This window comes from Spermophilus citellus, assembly GCF_964194105.1.
Source record: "Spermophilus citellus genome assembly, chromosome: 4".
Lineage (NCBI taxonomy): Eukaryota > Metazoa > Chordata > Mammalia > Rodentia > Sciuridae > Spermophilus > Spermophilus citellus.
Window position 1 is genome coordinate 42930887 of NC_138185.1, and position 17223 is coordinate 42948109.

Sequence of the window (17223 nt, forward strand, 5' to 3'; positions counted from 1 at the left end):
TTTAGCAATGTACATTTTGGCCAGCAGGCCACTGGCATGCCATCTCTATTTTGTTGCCTCCCTTTTACCCCTAGCACTACTGGGGTCAAAAATAAACAACTGTGCATTACAATCCTAAAACAGTTATCAAGAACTTAGTGAAGGAAAATGTCTTTTTGCCGACAATAGCTCATGCAGTCAGAGAGCCTATAATTTGCAAGTTGGGAAGTAGGAGGGGAAGTCTTGGAAAGCCCATCAGACTCCAGGGTTGGAATTTCACATCTTCGGGCTGCACAAAAGGAGGGGACAGTATCAACAGGCCTCTGTCAGGCAACACACCCCACCATTCTCACTGCTGCCTATGGGCAAAAGTCTGAGGGGCCAGAGGCAATAGGGTGCAGACCTTTCTGGCTGATGGCCCAGACTTAGTTCCACTTCACCAAGGAACCAAGGAGTGTATACAGATACTCAACTTTTAACTAATGTTGATGCTATCATCAATTCTCAGTCCACTAAACCGGAAAGAGTGAGAAAAACCTAACCCCTTTTAAAGAGGATCAGCAACAGAACAGGCAAACAGAAAAGGAAAGTGGACAGGGAAGGCCAGAAAGGGAGAGGAAAAGAAGAGGACACTGCCCTCCAGGATTCTTAGACACCGCGGAACCTGGGTCTAGGCTGGTGGTGGCTCAGACATTGAGACTGCTCTTCCAAAAAGTTGAGATTCCAACACCTCCTGAGCGTGTGTAGGGATGGAAATGTCAAGTGGGAATTTCTAAACAACAATTACAAAAGCCAAATTGTGACAACAGGGTGATTTAAAGAAGGGACTGCAAAGGACAGTGTTTAAATGTCTCAACATCATATTCTAAGACAAATCACTCTACTTTGCAGTTCAAACACAGGATTTCACTGTCTTTCCGAATAAGCCCCTTAAGGAGGGTTTTTGATACTTCCCTCACAAAAGCTGCCCAGCACACTTTCATAGTGATCACACCATCAGCAGCTGCTGTAGCACTGACTTCTCCAACAGACGGTGAACCCTGGGTGGCACAGGGCCAAGGCACAGCTTTGCACCCTGGTCATCACGTCTGTAAACAAAGTCTGAGGTAAGCTCCTAGAGGCCTTCGACCTCTGGATGAGATGGCATTTGTGTTTCCAAGTGGATTCTGACCTCTGGCTGTAGTAGTAATAGCACAGGGCACCACCAGGGCATTCTCTTACGTGACGATCAAGGTAAGCTGTCACAAATGAGCCTTTCCAGGAACACGCTCCCCCACACTTGGCATTAAAAAGGGACTTGTACCCTGCTCAGCCCTGGATGGGTTCAGTGGGTAGAAGGGCAGGACAAGAAGGTTTGCAATGATGTGGGTCAACTCTATTTCTTGGTAGGTGTCTACCAACTGACGCCAAGTCCTCACAAGGACCTCTCAGAACTCTGCCAATGTGGATGCATTCATGCAGAAATAAAATAAAATAAAACCTAAATTCTAATCACTATATTCCTATTCAGATGACCAAAATCCTCCAAAATACCCCTTTCTGAAGGCAGACCAACACTGGGGTCTGAGTCACCTTAGCTATGGCTCCATAAACCTTAAGTGGCTTCCCAACAACTATGTTCTTGAGAGGTGGCCTCTCCTGGAGCTGCAGTTGGCATTGGTCACCAGACCCTAACACAGTGAATGGCCATTGACAGAGCAGGGCCTGTTCACAGCAGAGGACTGTACAGCTCTGTGAAGCCTCACGTTCTCCAACTTCTAAACTCCAGCAGAAAAACCAAGGCTGGAAAATTAGCCTTTAATCTGACTCCACATAGCAAACATGAGATACAAAAATATATTCTCTGTGGGGAGCTAAGAATCAAGAAAAGCAAACTTAGGAGAATATTTTTCCTCTGCAGCACACACAAATGTATGTTTTATTGCAGCACAAATGTATCTTCCCAACTTTTGCAGAACGAGTTGCTTTAAAAAGAAATTACATCCCCACCACTAATTCCTGAGTTAGAATTTTTGAAAAGCAAGCTTTCACAGGAAAATGAAAAGCCTAGTCTTTAGAAATACACTGAAACATTTAAGGCTAGGATAATATCACTGTGGACAGTAAAGACTTGCTCTACAGCCTCAGAGAGTCAGCGTGGGTGTGGCTACACATATCCTGCATGACTTCTAGAAATGATAAAGCCAATAGGGCCTCTCAAATATGTTCTCAAGACCAGCATCCCTAGTGCTTCCCTTCTGAAATTTGCACTGTGGTAGGAGGCCCACAGTAGGAACTCTTCCAGGGCTTTCCCCCGGGCCACGCCTAGGTGGGCAAAGCATTAAGTCAAAAGTGTGCTTATCCATAATACAAGGTATCTCTATTGTGTCAACTCCAGAAACTTTTGTGAAACAGGTATTCTTACTCTCTCTCTCTTACTAAAAGAGTGTAAGGCAAACAGATGAAGGCCCTAAGAGGGAAGGAGTCAGAAGCAGGGGCCACCCATGCTCACTGACTGAAACTCCCTGAGCACCTCTAGGGTCCCAAGAGAATGATTCTTCCCTGGGGCTTGTCTCAGCTGCTCTGTGGTAGACCACATCTGGATGCTGGGAGAAGCCATGGCTACAGGTAGGGATGGTCAAAGAGGATAAGCCTCCATATCCTTTTCCTAGACATAAGGTGACTTAACAGAAAGAAACAGAACTAAAGCAGAATGGCAGGAAAACAGATATGGCTATATCAGAATCATTATCTCCTTTTTTTTTCCCCTTAAGATAAAGGTTGAGCATTTCTAACTAAAAAATCTGAAGTGCTCCAAATTCTGAAATTCTGAATACAATATGATGCCACAACTGGAAAATTCCACACCCGACCTCATATGATGGTCTCTGTCAAAACACAGGTGTACTCAAAATACTGTACAAATAATATTCAAGCTGCATGTGTAATAAGGTGTGCAGGAAACATAAATGAATTTAGACTTGGGTCTCATCCCTAAGGTAGTTCTCATTATGTATAAACAAATATTCCAAAATTTTTTTTTAAATCCCAAATCTGAAACACTTCTGGTCCAAGCACTTCAGAAAGAGTTCAAAAATAAAGAAGAGCAAGAAAAATATGAAGAGCATGGAAAGAAGATTACCTCTAGATAGGGAAGAGAGGTGAGAGGGAAAGGGAGGGAGAAGGGGAATCGCATGGAAGATGGAAGGAGACCCTCATCGTTATACAGAATACACGTATGAAGATGTGAGAAAAAAAGGAGAATAGCGTCAACTTAGGTTGGGTAGAGAGAAGTGATGGGAGGGGAGGGGAATGGATGGGGGAAAGGAAGGATAGTAGAATGAAATAGACATTATTATTGCTGTGTGTATATACGTGACTGCATGACCAATTCTGCAACCTGTACACTCAGAAAAATGAGAAATCATATCCCATCTGATTCAAAAGTATGATATGTCAAGGTCATCCTGCTGTCATGTGTAACTAATTAAAACAAAATTTTTAAAAAAAGAAAAATATGAATGTCTATTTACCCACTTAGAGGATTTATCAAATCCTCTAAGAGTTTGCCATATTGATGAGATATTGTATATAAAATTTATACTACTACTACGTGAGACTGCAATGTGACATGGCAACCGCAGAATAAAAATTCTCTCTCATTCCCCTCCTTGCTACCCAAGGTCCCTTTCTGGAGGCAACCACTGCAACAAAAGTCATTTTACTATTTAAAATAGTAAAATTTTACTTTCTCCTAAAAACATCAGTAATGCTTTTTGTAGTTAGGATTTCACAATCACTGGGTATTGACTTTGATAGACAACAAGAAAGAGTGATAGAACTTATCCCCATTAGTTCAATGACCAGCACCATTCCCTGACTAGTCTCTTTTTTTTATTTTTTACTTTGATTGAACGCAGGGGCGCTTAACCACTGGGCCACATCCTCAGCCCCTGTCTGGTCTCTTCCTTCCATTCCTCTGTTCCAATGAGTGGACCTGTTTCTGGATTCTATACTTTGTTTCAAGAGTATATTCATTTATTTGTGCCCTGTGTCAATACCACAATTTTAGCCTATGCATTCCTTCCAGAATATCCAATGGGATTTTTTTATTTAAATCACACTGAATTTACAGATAAACAATTTGTAACCATGGGAACTTCTTGTCAATGAACACTGTTATGTTACAGCACTACATTGTTTTAAATGTTTTCTCATACTTTCAGAAAGCTTTTATGATTTTTTTTATAAACTCTTGTAATTTTTGTTGTTGCTATTAAGATTACTACTGCTTTTAAATGTGCTGGCAGAAAAGTATCTTTTGTAATTCACTTTTTCTATTTTCTAGCTATAGACAACCTGCAATGTTCTACAAGTTTGCATAGGTATTATTTACCCAGCTTTTACTATGCTAAGCTCTTGTCAAATCTAGGAGCTTGCAGATTCTCTTTGTTAAAAAAAAAAAAAAATCATGTGTGGAAAACAAGACAGCATTGTTTCTTGTTTCCTAAACTGGATTTTCTCATCTCTTCCCGTCTTAGCAGAGTTGGTGGGGAGTGCCCATGCAGGGCTGAGGGGTCAGTGAGGGGAGGCTTTCCCATGCATTTCTAAGTTTTTCCTTCTATGTTTCACTATCACATGTTATACTGACTGCAAGTTTTTCTCAGGTTAAGTAGTGTATCTTATCTTTTTTGGTTACCTGTTTTTAAGCAACTGAGCTGTAAATTTTTGCAAATTCTTTTTCATTATCACTTGACATTTTCTCTTTTAATCTGAAATGTGTTGAGTTATAATAAAGTACCCCCCCCTCCTTATCAGCTAGGGATATATTCCAAGACTCCAGTGGAAGCCTGAAATCAAACAGTGCCAAATCCTATATGTATATATTATGTTTTTTCCTATTTGTACATATTTATCATGAAAAAAAGTTTGTAAATTAGAGCAAAAATTGACAATAAAATAAGACAATTATAATAATACACTATAATACGTCCCTACTTGTGTTTTAGGCCATTGTTAAACAAAATAAGTTTTACTTGTGCAGTACCATGATAGACTTAGTCTGATGACACAGACTAATGGGCAGGTAGCACATATAGCCTGGATACACTGGATGAAGGGAGTATGTCCTGAGTATGATGTGTAAGAGGATAATCCTTAGCTTATTCTAAGATAACTGAGTGACCCTGATACTAACTTTAGAAAACAACGTGAGAATGACCTCTGACTTTTCTACTTTAGAACACACAAAAAGTCCACATAAAAATATGAAGGAACCAAATCTAGAGATAATATTTCATGAGATTTTATCACACTACTCAGAATAGCAAACAATTTAAAATTTATGAATTGTTTCTTTTTTAAAATTTATTTATTTATTCTGATTAGGTATATATGACAGCAGAATGCATTTTGATTCACTGTACACAACTGCAGCATGCGTTTTCATTTCTCTGGTTGTACACAATAAAACGTCGCACCATATGTGTAGCCATACATGTATCTAGAGTAATGATGTCCATCTCATTCCACCATCTTTCTTGTCCCCATTAGGAATTATTTCTATAATTTTCCATTTAATATTTTTGGGCCATACTTACCTATAACAAAAACAGTGGAAAGTGAAACCATAAGGGGGGGATTATTATCATACATATTCTATTAACTCAAAAAGATGATTTCTATGGCATAAACGAGTCCTCAAAAGGTGGGGTGTTTTTTTTTTTTTTTTAAATACTATCTCTAGATTTGGTTTATTTATATTTTTATGTGGAATTTCTGTATGTTCTAAGTAGAAAAATCAGAGATCATTCTCAGGTTGTTCTCTGATCTTGGAATCAGGGTCACTCAATTCTCATAGAATGAACTAGGATTATTCCCTTTCTCCGTTTTTTGGAAAAGTTTGTATGAAATTGTGGTTATTTGCTCTTTGTAGGTTTGGAAGACTAGGGGTATAATAAAACTGTCAGGATGGATGTCTGGAGATATTTTCGTGGAGTAGGGAGTAGAACAGTATAGAACTCAGGTAGAGTGCTGCTTCAATTTCAATGATGATTCTAGGACCAATTAATTTTCCCTATTTCTTTGATCTTCCATTCTGTTCTCTCCAATTTCTTGACATGAACATTTATCAATTTTCATTCCTCTTTTCTTATAGCAAATATTTAAGGCAATACATTTTCCTCATAAGTACTGCTGTAGCTTCATCCTACAGGCATCAATGAACAGCATTTTCATAACCAGTTTTATTTTCTAGCTCCCATGTGTTTCTTCTTTGACCTGTGACTAGGCAATGCTTAACTTTCCTAACACATAGGATGAGTCTGAAGTATGGCTGATAAATCCTAATTTAACTGTATTATAAGCCTACAGATTTTTAACCAAAAAAATAAATAATTATTGTGTATCCTAGGACATGGACACAGATACATACATACATATTAATATACACACACACACATAGAGAGAGAAAACCAAGTAAATAAAATTCTCATGAAACAACTCAATCTTAGTAGATGGAATGCACTATTGTTGTTTTTTTCTCTGTCATCAAAAATTACAGAAGATGTTATATAACAAACTAAAATGACTCCAATGCTTGCAGTTTGAAGAACTCTAATTTAGATTATGTATTTGGTGATTTTTACTACATTGTAGTCAGTTTTTTGTCCCAGCACTTGGTATTGAATCAAAGGCCTAGTGCATACTAGGCAAGCACTCTGCCACTGAGTTATATATCCTCAGCCCTTTTTATTTTGAAACAGGATCTCTCTAAGTTGCCCAGGTTGGCCTCAAACTTGCCATCCTCCTGTCTCAACCTCCTGATTAGATGGGATTATAGGCATGTGCCTCCAAACCAGGATTGTGATCAATATTTATAAATATATGTATACTCTGTAGAATATAAAGTCCTGTGTGAATCCTTAGTTCTAGCTTAATAATCTTCTATACATCACTAGGTTTTTGCCTACCTAATCAAGCAGCTATTGAGAACTCATAACTTTCCCACTATTGTGCTTTGTTTAGAGACTATCTTGTTAGGTGAACATAATATCAGAATTATTACATCTTCCTGGTAAAGAGCCTGTTACCTCCCCTCTATTCTTCAATGTCTCTATTTATCCTAATAATAATTTATTTTCCTTAAAGTTGTTTGATTACTTAAAAGCCCTACCAAAATTTCTGGGGTTAATATTGGCCTGAAACCTTTTTCTATTTTTTACTTGCAACTCCTCTGTGTCCCTATGTTTTAAGTGGAGCTCTTAAAAATAGCATATAGCTGGGTTTTATTTTAAGACCAGTGGCAATTTGTCTTTTTAACTGGTAGGTTTAATCCACCAACATCTATTGTGGTTTCCTATGTAATTGGACTCATTTATACTCTCCTTTTATACTTCCTATTTATAACAGTTTCTTTACATATTCTCCCATTCTTTTTTGCACTCTTATTGGATTATTCAAGTGTTATCCTTTTTTCCTTTACGATTTAGTTCCACTTTATCATTGAATAATCCTTTAAAAAAAATTTAACTAAGCCCAGAATGGTAATGCACACTTGTAATCCCAGCTCCTCAGGAGGCTGAGGCAGGAGGATCACAAGTTCATGGTCAGTGTGGGCAACTTAAAGACCCTGTCTTAAAATAATATAAAAAGGCGTAGGGGTATAGTTCAGTGGTTGAGCACTTACCTATCATGTGCTAGGCCCTGGACTGGGCCCAGTAGCACAGAAAAACTCAGGAGACTTTGCTTCCCTACCTCAGAACAAAACCAGGTAAGTGCTTACCTATCCTCCTCTTCCCTTATTAATCATGGGATAATGTCTGCTCTTCCATTGAGGACGCAGGCCTTCAAGGGTTTGGGACTTAAATGGGTATGTGAAGGAAAGCTCAGTTCCCACTTCCACTTCAGATAATCCCTTACCCCCTGGGCATTAAAGCAAAAAAATGACTGTAGTTGTCATTATCCCACCCCTATCCCAGGGTCAGCTTAGGCTAGGCCCCAGTCACTTCTCACTTAGCTTACAGTTTCTGGCAATCTCTTTGCTACCCTATAAGCAAAACTTTTTAAAAAAAAAAATGCTTATTAACTTCATCTAACATTTCTAAAACGGAATCAGAGTATCTGGTCTAAAATTTTAAATGTAATCTTGGATTTGTTTTTGTTTTGTTTTGTTTAACCCAGAGGAACTAAGAGAAAATGCAGTAACTAAAGACAGCTCTGTAATCACTTATTTCATGTGTTAATAGGATGGAAATAACTGACTTCCTACTTTAAAGAAACACTACTACTCATTTCAAAGAAGAGTTGAAACACTAAAAATAGAAATGTATTCTATTATAAGTCTTATTCATCAGCCACTTCAGATTCAATTTGTATGCCTGAGGAAAAAAATGAAGAGTTGACACGTTTGTGTTTCTCAAAATCACGAAGTCTTTGGAAAAGTAGGTATCTAAATAGACTTAAATCTTCTGAGAGCTTTAAGAAATCTACAAGCTTCATCTTATGAAGACAACATGCCTATGTGGTAGGAATCAAGGATCCTGATTTTAAAAAATAAACATGAAGAGTAAAGATGTGTCGACCCACAACAGAGTGCTTATTGCAGTTGACATGCACCTCTCAGAAAGCAGGGATGAACTTGACCTGCACTGCATGCAGCCAGCCTCCTCAGTATCTGCTGATATCAGGATAATGTGTTAATTTATTTTATAAGGTTCAAATTTACAAAGAAAAACACAACTGTCTTGAAGGAGAAATTAATGTCCACCATGAAGTCTTACCCATATTTTCAGAGAGTTATTTCTTGGTTCTTCACAGTTTTTACACACTTGCAAAAGGTCTCTACGTTTCATTTTCAATTTGTTACTGGTATAAGAAATGTATTTGATTCAGGTATGGTAAATTTTTGCCTAATTCTAATAATACATCTGAAGACTTTTTTTAAGTTTTCTACATATCTAAGCATATGAACCATTGTTTTGTTCTTTTCTTCCCACTCTTGATATGCTCTGTTTCACTCTTCTTGACAGCGTAGGACTCCAACACAGCACTAAAGAGAAAGGACGGACGGCTGCAGAGGCGCACACCTATAATTCTATCTACATGGAAGGTAGACAGGAGGATTTAAGTTTAGCAAGACCCTGCCTCAAAATAAAAAGGGCTGGAATATAATTCAGTTGGCAAAGTATTTCTGGGTTCAACCCCCAGTATAAACGAAAAACAAAAAAGAGAGGGAAAAAGGATGATGCTAGGCAACCAGTTCTTCCTGATATCTAAGGGAAGGATTTTATGAATCCCTTTTTTCAGTGTGATGTTTGCTACAGGCTTTCTGTAGACATCCTTTATCAGTTTAAAAAAGTCCATTTTTATCCCTAGTTTGCATAAATACATGGTTAATTTTATCAAATACTTTCTCTGTATTTGATAATCACGCTGTGCTACTCCTGTAATCTGTTAGCACAGGAGATGAATATAAACATATTTAAAACGTTAAACCAAGTTTGCATTCCTAGGATAAATATGTCATTATACATACTAATTGATTTGGTTTGTATTTTTAGGAGTAAAATTTGAAAATTTTCTTCCCACCTATTTTCGTCAGGTTTTGTATCAAGATGAGTAGACAGTGTAGTGTTTCTTTTTTCTTTTTTTGAAGAGTTTGTGAACAACTGAAATACTTTTCTTTAAAAGTCTAGTAGAGCTAATCAGTGAAGTCATCTGGAGCTGCTATTTTCTGTGTGAGAAAACTTGAAGGATCTAATTTCCTTAATAATTATAGGACTATGCAAGTTTTCTATCTCTTCTTGATTCAGTACTGATGTTATATTTTCTAGAAACTTATTAATATTCTAAGAATTTGCAAAACCTTTGCCATGTTGAGATATAAAAGGGAAGTTTTTGATGTATGATGTATAACTCCTCTCTAGTTATTAGATATTTTAATAAATGTTAATAAATATTGATTTTAAAATTTATGTAGCACAAGTTCTTCATAATAACCACTTATCTTTTAATGTCTACATCATCTGTAGTGAAGTCCCATTTTACATACTTTTTTTTTTTTTTTAAGAGGAGAGAGAGAGAGAGAGAGAGAGAGAGAGAGAGAGAGAGAGAATTTTTAATATTTATTTTTTAGTTATCGGCGGACACAACATCTTTGTTTGTATGTGGTGCTGAACCCGGGCCACACGCATGCCAGGCGAGCGCGCTACCGCTTGAGCCACATCCCCAGCCCCCATTTTACATACTTGATATTAGTTATTTATGTCTTTCTCTTGATCAATTTTGCTTGAGATTTGTCAATATTACTCATCTCTTCTAAGGGTGAAATTATGGTTTTGTTGAGGTTCCCTATTATATATTTGTTTTCTGTTTCATTAATCCTTATTTTACTTCTTGCTGATTGACAGGTTTATTTTGCCTTTTGTAATGTCTCAAGATACATGCTTAGTTCATTAATTTTCATCTTTTTCTCCTTCTGAATGCATTTAAAGTCATAAATTACCTGGTAAATAATATTTTAGCTACATGATACAACTTTTAACATACTATACATTTCAACATTTTTATTTCTCATTATTTTTTTTTACCTACACATGAATACTAGAAGCAATTTAAAATTTCTAAGTACACGGAGATTTTCTTTTTATTCATATTTCTGATTTAATTGAATAGTGATCTATCTACTCTGTACAATTTCAAACCTTTATTATTTCTTGAGAATTACTTTAAAGGCTACAGATATGGCTAACCTGAAGTATGCACTGGCTACAGTGTTTTATTTACAAAAAAATCATTACATACCAGCCAGGTATGGTGGCACATGCCTGTTAATATCAGGGCCTTGGGAGGCTGAAGCAGGAGGATCCCAAGATCAAAGCCATTTATCAGCAATTTAACAAGACCTTGTCTCTAAATAAAATACAAAGAGGGCTGGGTATGTGGCTCAGTGGTTAAGCACCCCTGAGTTCAATCCCTGGTACCCCCCCCAAAAAAAATCGTTACAAACTACATTCCTACTGCTCTGTTTAGCTGACAGGATTATTAAAATTCTCTACTATGAATATAGATTTGACCATTTTTTGAAAATTGTCAGTTTATGCTTTATGTATTAAGATTGAGCAATTTTAACTTTAGAATTAACAATCTTCAAATTGCATGCTTATCATTATGAAGTGACCTTCTCTCTACATATTGGGTTTTGCCTTGAAGCATATTTGATATTACATTAATACACCAGTTTTTTTAATAGTTTTTCTGTAGTATCTTTTTCTATTCTTTTACTTTCACCATCTTTCATAAATACCTCAAGAGCTGGATGTTTTTAAAACCCAGTATGAACAAAATATTTACATTTTAACTGGAATATTTAGGTCATTTACATTTAATAAGAATGCTGATATATTTGGGTTTAAATCTGCGTTTTGTGCTACTTTATTCCCTATCCTGGGTTACTTTCTATCTTTCTTGATTACTTAAAACGTTTTATTCACCATCCTCTACCCCACTATTACAGAAGGAACTCACTGTTTCTACTCTTTAGTAATTATCTTTAAAAATCAACATGCAAGGTTCACAATTTCAGTTAAACAAAAATTTTACTCTCCCCCATAAATTTCACTACCTTTTCCAACTTAGATCTTACTATTTTCATGTATATAATCTCATTTTATTTACATTTATTTAGGATTGTTCAAAAATTAACGAGTTTTACTCTGCAATGCCTGCAGACTCACTTTTTTCCATCTGGCCTCATCTTTCTTCCAAGAATATCCTTGAGAATGTCCTTTAGCCAAGATCCATAGTAACCCTCTCGGTTTATGTCTTAAAATGACCTTTTCACCTTCACTGTTGAATTTTTCCCTCTCACCACTAACCTATCCACACGTAAACCTGTTTTTAGGGGGTTGGTTTTAGTTTTTGATGAATATCTTATCCATTTTGCAAAAATTCTCAGTCATGATCTCTTTAGATACCCACTGAAGAGATCCAGATCCTCTCCTGGATCCCCAATTATACACACTTCTCAGTCCATTCTCTGTGAATCTCTATTGGTCTTACAAAGTATTCATCTATTTTATTTATTTAGTTAGTTAGTTAGTTAGTTGTTGATGAACCTTTATTTATTTCTATGCAGTTCTGAGACTCAAACCCAATGCCTAACACATGCTAGGCAAGAGCTCTACCGCTGAGCCACAACCCCAGCCCCATCTATTTGGTTTTTAAAAATGAATCTATATATTTTCTTCTGTTCTACCTTCCAGTCCATTTCTTCTCTTCAGTTTTGTCTAATCCGATGATAATCCCATTTGTCAGATTTTTATTACAATTATTGACATTTTCATATTTACATGTCAGACCTGGTTCAGTGTTCAAAATATGCTAAATTATTTTATAGTTTCTTGTTCCTTGTGGGTATTTTCAACCTTGCCTATTACTTTCAGTAAGTGGTGGTATTTAATATGCATCAACACCACCATCTTATATTTTTACATATATTTTATATTATGTTCTTATGTTCCTCACTGACAGCACTTTGCATCCTTTGTCTAGTTCTGTGTGTTTTGTGAGCATGGGCTGTTCATTTTCCTGTTACACTTTTACTGGGAATTCAACGAGCTTACATAAAGGTACAGTTCTTCATAGACCTGCCTGCTCAGAGACTGGCACAAGAGCACTATCTGTCCAGGTCAATTATAAAATAACTTTAAAATGAGCTTGTTTCCCAGTACTCAGTTCATGTGATCTACATAAGGGACAACTTTTCATATCCACTTCTCAGGCTATGCCAGTCCACACAACCTGGCTCTTGGGTAGGGTAAGCACTTCCTTTCTTCTTTCCTTCCTTTCTATTTATTTATTTGCTGTGTACTGCTGGTCTATCTGCATATTTGCTTATTTATCTTGCAGTGCTAGGGATTGAAACTTGGGCCTCCCAAATGCTAAGCAAGCGCTCTACCCCTGAGCTACATCCCCAGTCCCAGAAGTGCTTACTTAGGACTTTCCTTCTTCCTAAAGGTATTGAAGTCCCTAGTGGTTCCAGCTCTTAGGAGAGGCTCTCCTATTATGCTGCCCATGTTGATCTCTGCCCCTTGTGCTGAGAGATTCCCTCAAAACTTAAGAGTTTGCACAGTTCACCCAAGGTCCTCAGCATCATGTTTATCCTTCTTCAGTATCTTCCAGGCCATTCCATGCTTTACAGGAGGTGTTTCTGATCTTCTATCTAGTACTTGCCCCAGCCCATCCCAAGTCAGAAGACTGGTCTAGACAACCCAGACCTTACCTCACCAGAAACCCAGTGTCCCCTCAATCTTTAAGCTAACTGATAGCTGGCACTGTTGCCACTCACAGTCAAACCAAATTCCAGCCAATCAAGCTCTTCAAAGAAAAGGGAAAACATCACTGTTATGTGACAGGAAGGCTGGCTGTGCCAGCAAGACAAGTTTCTAATCCAGACCTGGATATGTGAAGTGCTGCTTTATCCACAGTTTCCCTTTCTGAGGTTTCAGGTACCCAGTCAGCCACAGTCTAAAGTATGTATCGTCAAAAGGTCAATGTGACCTACTGCCTACATCATTTACTTAACTTCATCTCGTCAGGCAGGCATTGCACCGTCTCACATTGTCAACAGAAAAACAATGGATACAGAACAATAAGATACCGAGAAAGACCACATTCACATAATTTTTATTACAGATATTGTTGGAACTCTTCTTCTCTGTTATGTTATTATTGTTAATAGCATACTGTGCCCAATTCATAAATTCAACTTTATCATATTACATTGTATAGGGAAAAAAACGTTGTATGTATGGGGTTCAGAACTACCTGCAGTTTTAGGCATCCACCGGAGTCACAGGAATATATTCCCACAGATGGGGGAACTACTATACCCTAATCCCAAGGGTGGGAGGTGGATAAGTAGGAGATCCTGCAGGTGTATCCCCACACCACCATACTCATGGAAGGGGTGGATCTTCTAATTAGAAATGTATGAGCCAGGGCTGAATAAGGTCTGGTACCCAACTGTTGTTTGCCTTGTTTTTAAGAAACCAATAGGGATCAGATCAGAACACAAATCAACTCCATCACTTAATTTTTATGAGGAGCTCCTTTCCACTTGGATTTGTGGTGAAGAAATAACATTTGCTCACTGACATTAAATCTGACCCTCCTATCAGCCCTTGCAGAGACCCATCTTTGATTAACAAATTCTGCTGGCCAGACATTCCCATCTCTGTGACAAAAGAACTCTGGTATGAAGGAACTGATTCTTATTATCAAACTTTGGTTCCTTCCTAAAGTCAGTCATTTCACAATGCACTCTAAACTCTCATATACTACTGGTGGGAATACAAATTAATAGAAGCATTTTGGGGGAAAAGTCTGGCACTGTCTTCTAAAGCTGAGCATACACTTCCTCGTGGCTCCGCAATTCCACTCCAATGGAAACATGAATATGTGTTCACCAGAAGTCAGAGGCAAGACCAGTATTATCTGTAACAGCCCCAAATTGGAAACTATCCAAGTACCTATCCAGAGTAAAATGGATAAAATGAGATATATTCACATACTGGAATATAAACAACAAGAATGAATGAATAAACTACAGCTATCCCAAATACATGGATGAAATCTTACACATATCCTGAGGGAAAGACAAGCATATGCCACGTGATTCCACATCTATAGAATTCCTACAAAGGCAAAAAGAATCTATTAGAAATAGGAGAACAGTTGTCCTTGGGGACAGGCAGCAAGTAAAAGGGGACACAGGGACACAAGAAGAGCTGTAGAGAAAAATAATAGACTTCTTGATCTGATGGTTAAACAAGGGTTTATACTCTGTAAAAAAAAATGTATTGAGCTATAGACTCAAATATATTTACTTCAGTAAAGAGTTAAAAATATGTGTGCTGGGCTGGGGCTGTAGCTCAGTGGTAGAGCGCTCTCACAGCATGTGTGAGGCACTGGGTTCAAACCTTAGCACCACATTAAAAAAATAAATAAATAAAGATATTGTGTCCACCTATAACTAAAAAATAAATATTGTTTTAAAAGTATGTGCGCCATCTCTGCCAGGAAAATGCATCTCATGGATCCTGAAGGAGAGGTAAATTTAAGGCCTAAAGAATCTGTCACAATTCTGTCTCTACTGCCACCTCCCAGCTCTTACATATACACAATATTGTTCTCTCCAAAGAGAGGAATTAAAGAAACCAGGCAGGTGTTATCTCCTGATGTGTCCAGGACAGCAAGGAGCCACACCTACTGTGCTATCCTCCTCACAGTCTTAAAAAATAAAACTGTACAACATAAGGCTCAGGAACTTAAGACAGAAGTTACATATGACAGTCAACTTAGGGCTGGGCTTCAGAGTCAAGGCTAAAGTTGACTTTTCAGAAGTTCCTTGACAAGTCCCTAATAAGACTTTTCATGAAGAGCTGCAATAATTCATTTATTTTTTAGCTCCTTCCTTCCCTGAATCATTTATTATTATAAATTTTTGAAAATTAAGATTTTTCTAAATACTACAGTATAAATATCAAGAACCAAAAATAAGAATGTATCCAACAGAAATAAAGCTACATCAATTCCTATTCATAGAAAACTCAATTGTCTTTGATACAGTTGAGCTGTACATTCTGATCACTGAAAGACAGATTCCAGAAAACACCACACCTAGGTATGGACAAGGGTCTTTCACACTTCCATGTAAAATGAGTAGGTCACAAACCGTCATTACAAAGGGCTAGGAATCTAGGATGTTCTTTTCCATTCTTTGCCTACAAGCAGGAGAGAAGGAGAAATGAAGGATGGCGGCTAGCCTGGAATCCACTCTCACCTACAAGACCAGCATGCCTTTGACCAGGCTTCCTCCATCTCTGCTAACTTACACACTAAAGCCCTCTGAGGGCAAAGAAGCCCACTGCCAGGGGAGGCAGCAGAATAACCTCATCAAGTACTCTCACTCCTTAGTCTGACCAAGAGAAAAGAAAATGTAATACCAACTAAAAGAATTCTCCCTCCTACCACTAAGAAACACTGAAATACAAAATCCACCTCTATTCAGAGCAAGCCAGCACATTGTTCAGAACCAAAAATAACGTTTTGTTTCCTGGTTAAGTGTGTCGTCACTGATATGCTCAGTTACTCTGCAAACCCCACCTCATGCTCATAATTCACACAGGGAAACACAGGATGCTGACTGCCAGTGTTCCTCCCCCAAACTAGGACAAGCACCTGGGAGGGCCTAGCCCTGCTGAGGTGCTATGGATGATGGGCTGTGGAGAAACAGGCAGCCCTGAGATCTATATAATATGCTGGCCAGGAGATTCAGGGAGCCAGGAGAGGGAGGGCAGGCACCCAAGCCTTCCCCTAAGGCACACTTAAACGTCCAGCCTCTGCTGCCAGAGCAGGGACTGTCCATGCTTGACAGCACCACTCCACAACGTTCTTGTCAATTTCTCAACTGGAGCCAGGCTGGAGGTAATCCAAAAATCACTTGCATTTGGCTCTGGAATATGTTTTTGTGTTTATATTTGATGCTCTAGGAATCCAGACTACTTCAGGCTAAATGATAATATACCCGAAGAATATGCGCACTAGGAAATCATCTCTTCAATTAGCTCAGCAAGGATGGCATCTACTGGGTGCCATCACTGTTGAAGATACTGGGGACACCTGAGGAAACAAAACAGATAATATCCCCATGTTGGTAGAGCTCATGCTCCACTGGGGTGGAGCATAGCAAAGTCAAATATGGGATACATTAGGTGGTGATAATCAACAGAAAGTGATGCAGAGATGAGAAAGACATGAAAAGAGACAGATGGCTGTCACTTTAAAAAGAGTGGCAACAGAAGCTGGGGTTGTGGCTCAGTGGCAGAGTACTTGCCTTGACATGTGAGGCACTGTGTACCACATAAAAATAAACAAAATAAAGATATTGTGAAAATAAAAAGAGTGGCAACAGACCTGAGGGAGATGGGGGAGCCAGTCACGTGGTTATCTGGGGAAAAAACTCCCCAGGTAGAGGCAACTACACATGAAAAAGGCCCGAGTCAGAAGTGTGCCCGAGGAGCAAGGGACATGGTAGGCAGCCAGAGCCTAAGTGGGGACACTGGAGACCACTATAAAGACTCTAACCAAGGAGGCTCTTTAACAGAAGACTGCTTTGGAACAGATTAGAAGGCATGGGGTGAGGGTAAAAACTGGAAGACCACTTCAGAGGGCAGTAAAATAATCCATGCAAGCGGTGAAAGG

At 38.2% G+C, this 17223-nt stretch overlaps 1 protein-coding gene across 7 annotated transcripts in view; it reads right to left on the bottom strand.

Annotated features, from left to right (window-relative positions):
• The window catches only part of RRBP1 (ribosome binding protein 1), a 68232-nt gene that overhangs the window by 45444 nt on the left and 5565 nt on the right, over positions 1 to 17223 (bottom strand). The window lies entirely within an intron of this gene.